We start from the raw sequence: 14,844 nt of genomic DNA, 5'->3' as shown, positions 1-14,844 counted from the left end.
AAGATAGGACAATGGGTTTTAATGTAGCAGAGTATAAAAAGTTTACTGATATGGATTCAGATTCCATATTGCAACTATCTTTAAGAAACTATCACTTCTCGAGGATTTAAGTAATGTTGAAGAAGAAAATACACAATTATCTGAAAAATGGCTAATAAAATATTCCTCTCTTTTTAAACTACATATCTCTATGAGGCCAGTTGTTCTTTAAATACTTCCACCAAACCAATATATCAAAATGTATTGAATGCGGGAAGGTATGAAAATCCAGCAATAATGTAAAACAGTGTCACTCATCATTAAATTTTTGTGTGTCTGAAATATACAATTATGTGTCATAAAAATATATTATTTATGTTAACATGTAATAGGTAATTATTATTATTATAAACTCATTAATAAATAGATTTTTAAAACTTTATCAGTTTTAATTTCCAATATAGTAAATATCGATAGATATAACCCACATAGTTTAAAACTCTTTAGGTTCTTCACATTTTTTTTTTTTTTTTAAGAATGTCAAGATGCCCTGAGTCCAAAAAGTTTGAAGACTGTTGCTGTAGATAATGAGCTCTTAGACCTGGAGGCTAGTTGTTATATTTGATCCTGCTTTGGCCAGAAGGGAGCTCAAGGGCTATTCAAGGACAATAATCCAAATTATCTATATCCCTGTGTCTGGCAGAGCTCCCTCAATACCCAACAGGCATAGAGAGAGAGAGAGACAGAGAGACAGAGAGAGAGAGAGAGAGACTCCTGATTGTCTCTGCTCAACAAACCACATATACAGGTTTGATAAAATTAAGTATAATGTTGAGTCAATAGGCTCTGAATGAGGAGGAAAGAGCGTAAAGGGCTTCAATCTTATAACACTCATTTAGGAAACTCAGAAGCCCTGTTTTACAAGCTTACAGATTCCCAGTATTTTCAGGGAAAATGTTTTCTGTAGTCTTGCTATTCAGAGTAATGGTCCATGGGCATCTTCTGTAGGTTGTCAAAGATGCAAATGTACAATCCTCACCACAGAATTTCTATATCAAAATATACATTTTAAGAAGATCCCCAGCTAATTTGTATGGACATTAAAGTTTGTGAAGCACTGCTCTAGGAAAAACGTTTTAAAATCTAGAGTCTAAAATTCAAAAGCACTTCTAATTTCCAGAATGGTTGGCAGGTTATTGGGTTAATTCTCCTAGTGAAAGGAACTAAAAAATATAGACGAAATGTATCTTCCTAAGCACTAAAGAGATTTCAAGACAGTTAGAAACCTCCACAACCAAAAATGAAGGGAACGTTTATTCAGAGAGGTAAGCCTGAATTGAAGATGCTTTTGCCCCAAGGTCATTTGCTAAACCCAGAAAATTAGAACCCAGGTTTTGACAAATTCTCATGATGAGAGATACAGAATTAAAATCTGGAAGTGGAAAGGCCCCTGGGTCAGAAAACTCTCAAGCCTTGAACATCGTAATGTTCCCAGGAGCCTGGAAAAAACAAATGGAAGTTCCGTCTGAGGAAGGTATCTTTAACGTGGGTGGCAAATTATTCCCCACGAGTAATTTTTAAATACAATCACCAGAACAGTCATAGATAACCAGTCTCTCATGGAAACCATGCTGCTGGAGCAAGAAACAGACTATAAGACAACTATGCTGACTACGTTTAAAAGAATAAAGGCTGGCTTGAAAATGTCCTCAGGGAACAGGAATCTATCAAAAGACATATGGCAAATTTGAAAAAGAACTTAATAGAATTTGTACAAATAAAAAATACAATAATTGAAATAAAAACCAAAAGGATGGGTTCCACAGCAGATTGTTCATAGCTGAAGAGATATTTGTGAATTGTTAGATAGAAGAAATTTTTCCAGAGTATAAAGTGGAAAGACAAAAAGATGGAAAATTCAGATTCAAAACGCAAGATACAAAAATGTGGGAAAAGTCACATATCTGTATTTGGAATCCTAGAAAGAGAAGAGTAAGATAATGTGGCAGAGGCAATATTTGAAGAGTTAATGGCTAAGAATTTTCCAGAACTAATAAAAGACACCAATCTACAAATTTAAGAATCGCAATGAATCCCATGTTACATATGTAAAATGAAACCTACACTTAGGTATACTATTGTGAAACTTCAGAAAAGCCACCAAAATTGATCATCATAAAAGCAGCTACAGGGACTAGTCACAGGGAATAGTTGAGAGCTGACTTCTCCAAGCAACAATGCAAGCCAGAAGACAGTAGAATTCAATATGCTGAATGTAATTGCCAACTTCAAATCCTGCACCCCAAAAAAATATCTTTCAAGAATAAAGACAAAATAAAGACAGTTTCATACAAGACAGTTAATAGAGCCTGTCACACAAAGCCCTATTAAAGGAAATTCCAAACACACTTCAGGAAGAAGAAAGGCAAGCCCAGTTGGAAAGGCTGAAGCTCAAGAAGAAATGAGAAACAAAGAAACTGGTAAGTGTGTGAATAAATTTAAATGAACACAGACTGTATTAGGCAGTGATAGGGTTTAAAAGTAGAATTAAAATACATGACAATTGCATATAAATTGAGTGAAGACTGAATGGAGTTAAAGGGAGAGAAGAAGGCAAAATATTGATTAATGTTAGACTTGGTTAAGCTAAGAATGCATGTTGTAATTTCAAAAGTAAACTAAATAAATTCAAACAGTATGTCATGTCCAAATGAATAGAGGAAGAAAGTGGAATGCTAAAAAAACAATCAATCTAAAGAAAGCAAGATATGAGATAAAAAAAGAAACAAAATAGGCAGGACAGTAGTAGAATGTAAGATGGCAGATTAAAAAACTTTTTTATTATAGGAAATTTCAATAATGTACAAAAATAAACAGAATACTATAATGGACCTCATGCACCCGTTATCCTAACACTTAATAATCTAGTTTCATTTCCCTCCCTCATTTTTTTTCCCTAGAGTATTTTAAAACAAATCCCAGGCATCACATCATTTTATTCATAAATATTTTAGTATGTATCTTTATCAGATAAGGATTTTTAAAAATATAGCACCACAATACCATCATCGCAAAAACAGTATATATATATTTAAACAGAAATGTACCAGAAATTTTGTTAAATATAAATTTAAATAACCCTGTTAAAGACAAAGATTGTGAGACTGTATAAAAAACAAATTTTTCCCTTTATGCTGTTTATATCTAAAGCAAAGTTTCAGAAATATCAAAAGTAATCAGGGAAAAGATATACAAATATTAAGCAGAAGAAAACAGATAACACAAGAAAAAGATGTTCTACGTACGTGACAGAGAAAAAGTCGGACAAAGTTCTTACATCAACAGCTGATACTGCACTGAAGTCAATTCACGTTGTTTATTGCACCTGAGAGGAGTAAACCTTACCTCTGCTGAGGGAAGAGAGAGGCAAATGAGGGACGAGGGCTCAGGAAGTGTCCTGAAACTGACTGGCTGGCCCAGAGACACCCAGCTATTGGGGGGCAGAGGCAGGACTGGAGGTGAAGGTCCCAACACCAACATGAGTACCCCTTCCCAGGATGCTTCTGGAGGCCTGAGAAGGAGAAGGCGTGGGGGTTGCTGGGAAGGAGAGCGGTGCTTGAAGTCTACTGAGAAGGTGAACTTCTGGGCCCCAGTCGCAGGTAGGGCTTGGGGGGGGGGGGTCTTTAAAAGTGAGAGCAAGAACGAGGGAGGCACCAGCTCTAGAGTCCCTTAGCAAGTGACAACTGGAAGAGAGGAAGACAGAATGGTTGAGTGTGTCCCTTGGTGTCTGTGACCTCAAAGTGCATGTCTGGTGGGGTCTTTCCTGGCTGGGGGCCACAGAGGAGGGAGGAGTGTAAATCCGGGCACGAAGACTTCGGCCACCTGCCAGGAAGGACATGCTTGAGTTCCAGTGGCCCTGACGCCCCAGGGACACAAGTGAGCTCTGAGGTGACCTCGGGACACTTCATTCAGGAGGCTCCTACATGTGACCTCAGTCTGATTTTACTCAGCTTATTCCTGCCGACAAAAAGGAATTTTAAGAAGGGCATGCAGCCCACAGGGGAGTCAGAATTTGTGATTCATCCAGACCTGTCCAGACCCATCTGGGAGGAAAGCAGTGTAGCTGCCCAGCTAATCCCGGCAGGTTCCTAGCAGGAACCTGGTGGTGCTGCCAACCTCCTCACAGGGGCTGGAAGGAGCTGGCTGCCCCAGCTCAGGGGCCTGAGCTGAAGTTTAGCTTCACTCCCAGACAGACAGACAGAAACATGGACACGGACTAACTTAGCTTACACACACACACACACACACACACACACACACTCCCATTTGCAATGAAGCCACACACATCCACACTCACGTTTTAGTTTCACACACCCCCTCCCTCACAATAGTCAGGTTTTAGCTACAGAGACACACACACACACAAAGTTACATACACAAACTCAAGCACACACACTGCTTTTCCAATCACCTACTGTTCCCAGCTTGATTGTAGGGACCAACTACTAGGAATGACAGGGACAGAAGGAGGAGGAAAGCAGGCCCAGACCGGGGCCACTCCCAGCCAAGAATGGTGGGAAGAAACACGCTGTCCTGCCACATCCAGGAAAGCGGGAGGCTTTAAGCTGCAGCCGGCAGCCTCGCTGCTCCTGGCGGGCAGGCATATGGAATAGACCACGTTTATTTTTTCTCAACAGCCAAGTGCAGTAAAATCTCTCTTACACAGGAGCTGTAATTGGCCCAATTCACTACACTGCCTGTCCTTGATGCCATATGGAAGGACAGCTGGTGCTGTGAAAAGCACAGGCTTGGAGCGAAAAGGACCAGACTTCTGCCTGGATTTGGTGCTTTCCACCCTCGGAGCCTCAGTCTCCTCACCTGTAAAATGTGGCTATCACCCTCATACAGTTGTGAGGATTAAATGAAACAGTGTGACTGTTGCTTTTCTCCCTTCCTGGTTTCTCACCCTCAAATTACACCCACTCACCGGGGCCCCTAGGGCAAGAATGGAGTCAAGGCCAGCAGGGGCCCCACCTCAGACAATGTGGGAATTGACAGTCTCACCACCACCACTCTTTCCCTCCCTCCCACCACTGCCTCACCCCCTGGGTCACTGTCTTCACAGGCTCCCTCCCTCTCCATCCTCTCCTAAATCAAACTGTGGATCAGCGTGAAAGGCAGAGGGGCAGAGAGGCAGAGACAAGCACAGTTTGGGAGGCACAGACAAACTGCAGAGCTCTGCAGGGGCCAAACCTGACCCGTAAGGGAGGGGGTGGGTGGGACACAGACCCTGGCAATGCCCCCGAGGTCACAGGATGGTGTTGAGATGAATGAACAAGGTGATACCAATGAGGCTTATAGCTCAGAACTTAGCACTCAAGGGACACTGAATAAATAGTAGCTTTTATTCTTTTATTCATTCTCTCCACTTGACTCCCTAGTGGTAAAGTTATAATACCCCCTTGTCACGTTTTTATGACAATGTCCAGGGACTTTCTTCCTGGGTGCTTTTTACTTCTTTTGATCAGGGAGGAGCATTTCCTGGAAACCCCAGCAGACTTTCATCGTTTATTGGCCAGAACCGTGTCACACACCAATCTGAACAGTTACTGGCCAGGAGAATGAGGTCACTACAGTTGTCCTTAGGCCCTGGTGCTGAGCCCTGATCACTTCCCCAAAGCACTTGGCCACGAGTGGGTACCAGACGTACTCCTGGTTCTTTATACAGGAGGGAGGAAGGAGAGACTGATAGCTGTTGGGAACAGGGTCTTCTAACCACCTTATACATCTCATTCCTTCCAGAAATTCCCCCAAGTTGGTGGAGCAGGAGGTCACGTTTCTATGGTGTGTCCTTGGAATCTCACTAAAAGCCATAACATCCTGGTTTGAGAAATGCGCACCACAAAAAAGGTAAAGCTACAGATTCACAGTCCGCAGGCTTATAAGTGAAAAGCCTGAATCTGAGCCCAGGACTTTCTACCCTGCTGTGTGGCAGCCACCACACCGTTTCCACACTCTGCCACCCTGCACCCCGAGAAAGGCATGGCATCCAGGCAGTGGGGTGTGGGGGAAAGAATGCAGCCAAGAGGCCGAGGGGCCTGGGATGGGGCGTGGGATGGGGCCCAGCTCTGCCACTCGCATGAAACTTCCCTCCTGTCAGCCTCAGTTTCCCCATTAGTAGAAGTGAGGGATAAGAGTCTCAAATCATTGAGGTTCCTACTGCTTCAAACGTCCTTTCTTTTAGCACCTTCTAAAGGAGCTCTGGGGCCCCAGGAAAAACCAAGAGAACCAGCACTTCTGCGGCCTGTCGGCACAGAAGCCCCGCGAGGGCAGCTGAGGGCTTTGGCTCCACGTATTTCAGGCTCATGAGTTCATCTCGAGACCTGTGCCAGCCCCTGTGGTTTCTCATCTTTCCATCCTGATCTGTATGACAGAAGGACTAAAAATACCGAGCTCCCACAGGCCCGCCTCCCAGCTAACGCCCTCCCTTGAATCATTTCATTTTCCAGTTTTAGGTGTGCCACAGATGAGAGCTGGGGACAAACCACACTTGGCAGGTTTGAGTCCCAGCAGCCCCGCTCTGGTTTGTGGGTGTGGTCTGGTGGGAAGAACCCATTCCTGTTCTGCCACTTTCTACTTTCTAGCACATTCCGGCGTCCTCACGTTCCACTTTCCCACTGGGTAAATTTGGCATGTCAGGAGCTCCTGAGCCTCAGTTTCCTCATCTGGACAATGGGGATAATTACCCCCAATTTATAATATTGTTGTGAGAATGAAAGGAGGTGGCCTGGCTGAAGAGCCTGCCCTGACCATGGCCTTGATCTGTGTCTGTTCCTGCTTCCCCCTGACCCCTCCTCTCTGCTCAGTCCCTCCTGGAGGCTTCAGGCTCCAGCATGACTCAGACTCTGGGATCCCATAGTCCCTGCTCCAAACTTGACCCAGTTTCACAAGGGCTAAGTAAAGAAAGCTCTTCCCTAACTACCTTCCTAAGATAGTCACAGGTGACGCGTGCGGTCCCTGAGGGGAGGAAGGCACTCATGGGCAGGACAGCGGATCACTCCCTGGGGGTCTGTGCCGATCATTTCACTACTCCATCCCTGCGTCAGAGCCACCCAAGTGAGGGTGGAAACTTTGGTCTTCATGCTTTTCTCCACAGCCCCGTTTAGACAGAAAGGCCCAGATGGTGGGGGAAGGCGTGGGGAGAGAGTGGATAGCAGGAGGAGGCACAACTGCTCTCGGTGAAGGAAAGAGGCTCATGATCTCAGGCAAACCCCCTCTGACCTCCCCCTTCCTGGGCTAATGAACCCCAGATCCTTTAACCTTTCTTCCCAGGCCCTGTCTCTGCAGCCTGTGAATCATTTAACATCTACTTCTGCTCCCTCTGATGGGTTTGCCCGTCCATCTGATAAACTTTGAAGAGTTTCCCAAGGGTTTGAACAATGTTTTCAAACATCTGAGCAACATGTATTGTAGCATTTCAGACTGAGAAGGGGCCCCTCTTACTGTCCTTCCCACCCCGTCCTGGGCAGTGCAGGCATTCCCATCATTGACGTTTACTCACACAGTTCTTCAGTAGTTGCTCACTGAACCTGTCATGGGTGAGTGAGGCTGCATGGGGGAGACAGAAGAAAATAGCTACTACACAGTGGGATGAGGGCTGCAGCAGAGGGACACAGAGCCGCCAACTGACCACAGGACACAAAGGGTGGCAGAGAAGGGGATATTTGAGCTGAGTCTTGAGTGATGAGTAGGAGTTCACCAGACAGAAGAAGCAAAAGAGAGCAGAGTGAATACAGCTAGAAAAGTGTAAGCTGATGTTTGGAAGACAGGAGAGTAACTGTGTGTGGCTCCAGCTCTGGTGGGAGTAGCGAGAGGCAGCAAAGCCGTGGTTGCAGAGGCCTCGTTTGCTGTGCTGAGGGCGGTCATGGAGCCCACAGGAAGCCACAGGAACCCCACAGGGGGTTTCAGCAGGAGAGGACCGTGCTGAGACTTGCTGTCTGTGACTGCAAGTAGGGCTATCTAGCTCCAATTGATTCTGTGACTTCTGTTTTCCTTTCTTTCTTTTTTTTAACTTTTATTTATTTTAAGTGTGTTTTTTCCAGGACCCATCAGCTCCAAGTCAAGTAGTTGTTTCAATCTAGTTGTGGAGGGCGCAGCTCACAATGGCCCATGTGGGGATCGAACCAGCAACATTGTTGTTTAAGAACACCGCGCTCTAACAAACTGAGCTAACCGGCCATGACTTCTGTTTTATTTGTTGCTGTATTCCAAATGCTTGACCAAATTCCATACACACACACACACACATACACCAGCAGCAGCAGCAGCAGCAGCAGCAAACACTTATACAGCAGTTATTCTGTATCAGGACTTCCTCTCAGGGCCTCACCTCTATGAATTCATTTCATCCTCACAAAAAATCAAAGTGGAATTCCTTAATTATCTCATTTTATAGATCTGAAGGGGAGGCACACAGTTCACACAGCTGGTAAGTGGCCGTCTTGGGGCAGAAGCCAGGGCCCTCAAAACTTTTTTTGAACTGGATTGAAAGGACCAGATTGGGTTCGGTGCATCGTGGAAACTGATCGGGCTGAGGCTGCCAGTGGGGATGATTAGGGAGCCGAGGCAATAGTCCGGGTGAGACGCTGGGGGCGGAGCCAGGACTGCAGCTTCAGAGAGACTCACAATGACCTCCTGGGGTGGGTCAATATCTTCAATGACTGCTTCTCTGGAAGTGTTTTTATTCAGCTGTTTTTTTCTAGTTTACATTTCCCTGGCTTGCTTACGGATTTGACTACACAAAACCTTTCCTGCTTCTCAAAATAGAGTTCTTGTTCATTCGTCAAACATTTACTGAGCACATACTGTGTGCCAGGCGCTGTGCTAGCTCTGGGGATGCCCAGAAGAGACAAGATTCCTCCTCTTGTTGAGTTCACAGTTCAATGGGGGGTGCTAAGCTTGCCCCTAACATAAAGGCAGGGGTAACCCCCATACCTGGAAGGTCCCTTCCAGCTCCACATCCTTTGGCTGTCCCCATCTCGGACCTATGGATAACTCAAGGGTCTTAAGAAACACATATGACAGGGTGGTATCCTTGGGTCTTGACATTTCTGACTCCACACTCACTGGGCCAGTGCCAGTTCCCTCACCTCCCTGTCCCATACTTTCCTCATCTCTGAAGAGATAACAAAATCCTACCTGATAGGCTCCTGGGGAGTAAGGGCTCACACACACGCTGTGTCTACTCTCCTTGGTGTGTAATGAATGAATGATAGTGTCTCTCACTTTTCCTTCCTCCCTGCTGGAGCAGAAGCAAACTTTTCTTGAAGACTGGGCATCCTGGAGCATCTCGTCCCCATGTCAGACCTGTAGGAGGACAGTGAGACTCGCAATGCCTTGGGCACAGAGGAGGAAGCTGCCAGAACACAGGCTCCGGGAGCAAGGTGAGCTGCAGCTGGCAGTGCTGCTCCCCAAACCTCCCTGAGGCAGCCTTGGCCCTGGCTGTCCTTCAGCCCATGACTGCATCCTGTGGGGACATGTTTCCTTTAGAGAGAGTGTTGGAGGAGATGGTTTAATTTTAAATAGGGGTGTTAGAGGAGGCCTCATTGAGAAAATGACATTTGCGCAAAGACCAAAAATGATGCGGGAACTGAACAGTAGCCAGAAGGGCCCGTGGGGGGAGGCCTAAGACGGCTGTTCCCATTGGGTAATGGAGACTAAGGGGATGAAGTGGGGTGGGCCACATGCGGCCTTTTGAGCCATTATTTCATTGCAGGGTCTGAGCAGGGGTGACATGATCTGATGTGTGTGCTAAAAGTTCACTCTGGCCCTTCTATTGGGAAGGGTCTGGCCAGGGAGTCGAGGGCAGAAGCAGGGAGACCAGGTAGGAGGTGTAATCCAGGTGAGAGCTGAGGGCGGTGTAGAAAGGGGGCTTAATTCTACATCCACGTGGGCGGTACAGCCAACAGGCCTTGTTGATGAGTGGGAGGAAGACACGCAGGCCATGTGCTGGGTGCTTTGCTGACGTTCCTTTATGATCCCGTCAGCCCCGCTAGACAGATGAGACACAGACTCACTCAGTTTGGTTGCTTGCCACAGGCCACATAGTAGGACTTGTGAACTGACTTCTGCCCAATTCCAAAGCCAAGTGTCTTCTATCAGTCACCTTGTCTCAGCCCTGCCAGCTTTCACATTCCAGGCAGGTATGAAATTAAAAAGACCGTTCATAAGACACATGCACCACACACTATACACCATACACATGCACAAACCACACACCATATTACACACACCACACACACATCTGATACCACAAATACCACACCTCACATAATACATACATATCACACACACACACATACCATTGCCAATACACAACCATACATGTACATAGCACACACCACATACTAGACACACACACCGCACATAACACACACACCATGCCACGGTGCACACACACATACCCTACAATCCATTAGTGTGATTATCTTGCAGGTGAACTCAGCACAGGATCTCACAGACCTAGACCTCTATCTTGACTCCCAGAAGCCACAGCTTTGGACCCAGATAAACCGGGTTTGAATCTTGGCTCTGCCACTTTCTGCGTGTATGGCCTTGGGCACGTAATCAAGTCCTGCTGTGCTTCCGTTTCCTACTGTAGAAATTGGGGTGGAAGTAGTCGTTTCAGGGCTGTGGTGAGGATTAGCAATAGTATCAAGAGCCAGAGACTGCTCTTGAAACAGCTACCTCAGTTTCCCCACTTGGGTCCCTGACGACATCACATGGGGCCTCTTTGGAAAGTGCTCTGAGAATCCGGGGCAGACAGCAAGCCAGGCTACAGATCAGTCCGCAGGCTTCCCAGGAGCTGCTTCCCTAGGAGACAAAGGCTTGTTGCCTGCCGCAGAGGGCAGCTCTGGCCATTGCCTCGTCACTGCAGTACTGACCTGCGCCATGGGGCACCGTCAGACCCGAGCTGCCAGCCTCCCGAGCGTGACAGCCCTTGAGAGGGGCCAGAGAGACCCTTTTCATTTGGATTTTGTTGTGATTTTTCATCCCTCGGAGATGGCTTGTTCTGCTTTGGAAAGGAGGTTAATTGAAAACAGACATGTTTAGAGGGCAAATCGTTGTATTGAAAAAAATTTCAGCTGAAAACCGGTTGCAGACAACGTGGAACATCCATTCTCCTCTCAGCCGGGCAGCTGCTGTCTTAGCCACCCAAGCTGGTCTGGGTGTCTCCGGATATGCGTGTGGTTTCCCTCTGCTGGCACCTCAGGTGGGGTTTTTTTATGAATTTAGCAGGGCTTCTCCGAGCAAACCACGTCCATTTACACAACTATTCTGTGGAAAATCTCGGAAGACGTCTGGCAAACACAGACACGCATGTGTGCACACACACACGTACAATGAGATGAATATGCTTTTCCTGAACACCTGCATATGTGCTTATTTACAGGCAGGTGTAATGCTGTATGACAGAGAGAGCACTGGACTCAATATAAGAATATCTGGTTTCAAATGTTGGCTCTGCTATGACATCTAATGTCTCTGACAAGGCAGTAAACTCTCTGCACCTCAGTTTTCTCATTTATCAAGTGGCAATGGGAGGGTTGTGCTAAGTGGACAAGGTCATGTATGTGCGGACCCGGCCCAGACTAGCAGTGAGTAAATAACTGACACGTTTGTCTCTTTTGAGAAAGTTGTCGGCTATCAATCCTTTTGTTGGGGAATATCTTTTGGAAACTGTTGGTCTAAATGTATACTGAATGCATCCACTCATGTATGCATTCAGTAAACATTTACCCATCACGTGCTTCATGATGGGACATGACCTGGTGTTGAGGAAACAGGAAAGGCATTGTCTTACTTTGGGGGCTGGAGGTCTAGGGGGGCAGTCAGATGAGTGAAGCACTTCCAGCTCACACTGCGCTTGGCGAAATAGCCTGAAGTGCAGACCTGCTGTATATTGCACAGCTCCCTAGTGCTTCGGGTAAAGCCCTGGCAGACCTCAGGCCCTGGGTGCTCTGGCCCATTGGCCCCTCTAGACCCACATCCTGTCTCTGCTTCCCCCTTGCTCTGCACCCCCCAGCAGGCCCTCACCTCTGGGACATACCCCCTGTGTCTTTGCACCCTGTTCCCTTTGTCTGACCTCCCTGCTAACTCTCTGACCCCCCGGCTTGGACTCCTCCTCCACTCCACATCCCTGTTCCTTAAACCTGTCACAAGGCACTGCTGTCCGGTATTTGTTACTGACACTTGTCTTGCCGGTGGGCCCCTGGAGGGCAAGGGCTATGTTTTACTCACTGCTTCCCCAGGCACAGCCCAGACACTGGTGTAGGCACTCAATTAATTCAGTTGAATCAAATATTTGTTTTAAGAAATAGACTTCTTATTTTAAATGTCCCTTATTAGTCAGCAGTTTTCATAAGAGAAACTTCCCCAGAAACACTCCTGAGGCGGAAGGCGTCACCTGGGAGGCCAGGGCTCAGGACCACGGAGTCACAGAGGGGGGGAGCCCTGGGGACAAGGCCGCCCGCTGCCCAGTGCACGCGCCTGCTGAACCACAGTAACCCAGCCGGCTTCCTCTGCCTGCCTCCCCACCCCACCCTGCAGATTCATGGTCCAGTTCTGTCTTCTGCATCTCGCTCAGGAGGCAAGTAATGTCCATCATTTTGGAAAAAGGAAGGGGATGTTTCTGAAAGTGCTTACCGATATTCCCAGAGGTCCACGGAGCGTCTGCAGTGATGTTCAATGCTGTCTGCAGCTATCTAATGCAGTTCTGCTCGTGTCTGTCCACTGCCTGGAAGCCTTTAATAAATAATAACAGCAACAACAACGGTAGTAAAAGTGGTCAGCCACTACGAGCCTCCTGTGCACTAGGCACAGTGATAAGCTCCTTAGAGATAAGATCTCTCATCCTCACACCCAGCCTGAATGCGAGTTCTTACCCTCACGTTATAGTTGAGGAAACAGGGAGTGAAGGGTTAAGCAACTTGCCCAAAGTTATATAGTGTAGGGGCCAGATGCGTGCCTCCCAGATCTCTGATGCAAGGAGCACCACAGACAGGACAGCCAGCTGCTGCCCTGAAATCCATCTTCTCGGGGCCATGTTTCCCAGGGACGGTTCCCTGCCAGCCACTGAGCACGCAGGGCTACAAGGAGATTGGAACCTGGGTTTCCTCTGCTGGGTGGCACCCTGCTGCGCTCTCTCAAAACCGCATTGCACCTTGAGAGACTGCCACAGGCAGCCTCCCTCCCTTCCCTCTCTTCCTTCACCTGGGCTCATGGCTCTCTAAGCCTCCTCTTCCACCCTGCCCCATTTGTCCTGACTGCCATTCCCTGAGGAATCTCATGAATGGCTAATCCCATCTTGATGTCAGCTTTTGGAAGACCAGGATGAACACACGCAGCTAAATAACCAGTGGCTGAAGGCCTGTTGGTTGAACCTCATGCTCAGTTCTGTCATGCCACACTAATGGAACTTTAACTGGCCCCTAGGATAGACTGCATTTCCAGCCTCTCTCACCCCTGGTGCTGTGTGAAATTTCTCGGGGCCGAGAGACCAAGGAAAGAGGCTGACAACTCCATCATTACGCTGAGTTTATTAAGGGGACTTACATAAGTGCCAAGAGCTACGTCTTGGGCAGCAGCAAGACGCCGTGGATATCGCCCACGCCATGTGGCAGGCACTGAAGTGCTATATAGGGCAGGGCAGGCTGGATAGGGGAAAAGCCTTACAAGTTTTCCCCGAGGAAGGGCAAGGGCCTGTTCCAGGACCTAGAGTCCCAGGGCACAGGGAGGGGATAGACAGTCTCTGAGGGGGTTCAGGAGAAGCAACCTCTGTTCTGGTCCAGATTGAGCTGGTTCAGCAGTGGTCAGACATCATGGAATGGTCTCTCTTCCCCCTGGGTGTGGCCTCAGGCTAGGATTTGGCCCATAGGATCTGAATGCGGGTGGTCTGAGGGACTTCTAGGTTGTGCCCTTAAAGGGAGGTAGGATGTGGTGGCCGTGGACCCTGTAAAGCAGGCGATGCCTTAGGGAGAGCAGAGCAGTAGGACGGAATGACCTGGGCCTCGGACAGCTCTGCAGAGTGGGACCAGGCCTGACGGGACTTCTACACGAGAGGAAAGGCTTGCATCTCGTCTAAATCACTGTTGCTTTGAGTGTCTATTAGTCACACTTGTACAGCAGAACCCAGCATCCCAACCAACTCAGATGAGAGTCGAGGCTTCGTGCACACAGCTCTGGATTTCACAGGGCCCCAAGAACCACATCCCTGTGGAAGACATTCGGCATGGACAGAGGCAGTGAAGAGGCAGGAAGCATCATGGTGAATGGGCCTCGTGTGTTGCCCAGCACATAGGAAGAGTACATGGGAGCTGTTATTACTATTACTGTAACCGTTGTTGCTGAAGTCATGGAAGCAGGGGCAGAACAAGGAGAAGTAACGCAGAGAGGCCTGTCTGCCATGGTCTGAGGCAGAACAAAGCTTGTGTGAGCTCTGGAACAGTAAGTTGACAAGAGAGCAGGAAAAAACTCAACCCCAGATCAGCAGAGATGCTTTTCCAGCCTCTCAGGGGAAGCCCTCCAACATGAGCATCACCCACCCACAGCTTGAAGGCCAGGAGGGAGGCGTTCTGTGGATGCCAGGCCCGTGGGAGGAGTCTGGGGGTCAGCTCTTCCCCGCCCTTGTCCTGGGTCACCTCAAGTTAGGGGCTCTGCACATCTGACCTGCTGACCCTGCTGGAGTGACCCGGACAGGATGAAACCAGCTCCCCAGTCCAGCACTCAGGGCTCTTCACAATCTGGGGCACCCCATCTTCATAAGCACCATCACCCCAAACCTGGTCCCGTAACTGTGCCATTCCC

Source organism: Rhinolophus ferrumequinum, chromosome 13 (assembly GCF_004115265.2).
Source record: "Rhinolophus ferrumequinum isolate MPI-CBG mRhiFer1 chromosome 13, mRhiFer1_v1.p, whole genome shotgun sequence".
NCBI classification, from domain to species: Eukaryota; Metazoa; Chordata; class Mammalia; order Chiroptera; family Rhinolophidae; genus Rhinolophus; species Rhinolophus ferrumequinum.
This window is presented reverse-complemented; position numbering follows the sequence as displayed.